The sequence below is a fragment of the Lagopus leucura genome, unplaced genomic scaffold, assembly GCF_019238085.1.
Source record: "Lagopus leucura isolate 7727_CA_CO unplaced genomic scaffold, USGS_WTPT01 35047-0_obj-0_obj, whole genome shotgun sequence".
NCBI classification, from domain to species: Eukaryota; Metazoa; Chordata; class Aves; order Galliformes; family Phasianidae; genus Lagopus; species Lagopus leucura.
Genome location: NW_024964125.1, coordinates 4,653 through 7,047, shown reverse-complemented (window position 1 = coordinate 7,047; position 2,395 = coordinate 4,653).

The following is a 2,395-nucleotide window of genomic DNA, read 5'->3' as shown; positions in this document are numbered from 1 at the left end:
TGGCGGGAGCGGCGCGGGGACGGACTACGGCTCCCGGCATGCCGCGCGGCGCCGCACTTCCGCTCCTGCGCGCCCCACGGCGCTGGACTACGGCTCCCGGCATGCCGCGCAGAGCGCTCCTATCTTTGCTTTCCGGGCGACGCGCAGCTCGCACGGAGGTTTTCAGGAGGGAGCCGTATCAGTGTGACACAGGTTGGTGGCGTTGCTTTCTAAACATCACAGAATCACAGCATGTAGGGGTCGGAGGGGACCTCTGGAGATCACAGAATCACAGAATGGCCAGGGTTGGAAGGGACTCCAGGGTCACGAAGCTCCAACTCCCCGCCACACGCAGGACCACCAACCTCCCCACGTTTCACAGCAGCCCAGGCTGCCCAGGGCCCCATCCAGCCTGGCCTCCAACCCCTCCAGGGATGGACGGGGCATCGCAGCCTCTCTGGGCAGCTGTTCAGCCCCTCACCGCTCTCCCAGCACACAACTTCCCTGAGCCCCAGCCTCCAGCTGCCCTCCCTCCGCTTCCAGCCGTTCCCTGCTCTCATCTCCCCTGCCCAAGAGCTGCCTCCCCTCCTGGCTGCAGGCTCCCTGCAGGCGCTGCAGGCTGCACTCAGCTCAGCCCCAGCTCCTCTTCTCCATGCTGAACGAGCCCAGCTCCCTCAGCCTGGCTTTGCAGGGAGCTGCTGCAGCCCCTGCCCATCCCTGTGGCTCCTCTGGCTCCTCTCCCACAGCTCCCTGTCTTTCTTGTCCTGGGGGCTCCAGCCCTGGACGCAGTGCTGCAGACGGGGCCTCAGAGAGCAGAGCAGGGAGGGACGATCACCTCCCTGTCCCTGCTGCCACCCCTCTGCTGATGGAGCCCAGGATCCCATTTGCTTTCGGAGCTGTTACTCCTGGCTCATGTTCAGCTTTTCATCCATCAGGACCCCCAGATCCTCTGCAGAGCTGCTCTCAAGCGCTGCTCCTTCCAGCCTGAACGGATGCCTGTGATTCCCACCCACTGCTAGAGCAGGTTCCCTGTGGCAGGTTGCAGTCGGCATCTAGACGGCTCTTAGCTGTCTCCAGGGGAGGAGACGCCACGACATCTCTGGACAGGGTGTCCCAGGTCTCCGGCACTCTTGTGGTAAAGAAGTTCTTCCTTGTCTTTATATGGAATTTCCCATGCTGCAGTTTGTACCCATTGCCCCTTGTCCTGTCACCGCACACCTCTTTGAATCATAGAATCATAGAGTCCTTAGAGTTGGAGGGGACCTCTGAAGGCCATCCAGTCCAGCCCCCCACTGATGAATAGGAACACCACAGCTAGATCAGGTTGCCCAGGGCCTGGTGCAGCCTCGCTTGCAAGTCCCCAAGGACGTCCACCACATCTCTGGACAGCCTGTTCCAGTGCCTCACCACCCTCACTGCAAAATACGTTTCCTTATATGTAACCTAAATCTACCCTCTGAGTTTGAAGCCATTTCCTCTTGTTCTGTCACTACAGACCCTGCTAAAGAGTTTGTCCCCTTCTTTCCTGTAGCTCCCCTTCAGATACTGAGGCTGCAATCTGGTCACCTCACAGCCTTCTCTCCAGGCTGCACAGCCCCAGCTCTCTCAGCCTGTCCTCATAGGAGAGGTGTTCCGTCCCTGGGATCATTTCTGTGGCCCTCTGGACACATACCAAGAAGTCCATTTCTCTCCTGTACTGAGGACTCCACAGCTGGATGCAGTGCTTCAGGTGAGGCCTCACCAGTGCAGAGCAGAGGGGCAGGATCACCTTCCTCGCCCTGCTGGCCACACTTCTTTTAATGCAGCCCAGGATACAGCTGGCTTTCTGCGCTGCGAGGGCATGTTGCTGGCTTATGTCCAGTTTGCCATCCACCAGCACCCCCAGGTCCTTTTCAGCAGGGCCGTGCTCAATCCTTTCAGCCCCCAGCTCATACCGGTAGTGGGAGCTGCCTCGAGCCAGGTGCAAGACCTTGCATTTGCATTTGTTGAACCTCATAAGGTTTACCCGGGCCCACTGCTCAAGCCTGCCTTGGTCCCTCTGAATGGTACCCATCCCTGTGGTGTGTTGACGACACCCCACAGCTTGGTGTCATTAGCACGCTTGCTGAGGGTGCACTTGATCCCACTGTCAATGTCCTCAATGCAGATATTAAAGAGTATCGGCCCCAGCACTGACCCCTGGGGAACAGCACTCGGCACCAGTCTCCATGCAGACCCTGAGCCATTGAACGCTGCTCTCTGGACTCGATCCTGTAGCTAGTTCTTCGTCCGCTGAACAATCCACCGGTCAAATCCATATACTTCCTATCTGGGGAGAAAGATGTTGTGGGTTACTGTGTCAAAGGCCACGCTAAAGTAAAAATAGATTATATCAGTGGCTCTTCCCTTTTCTGTTAGTGCAGTGATGCCATCATAG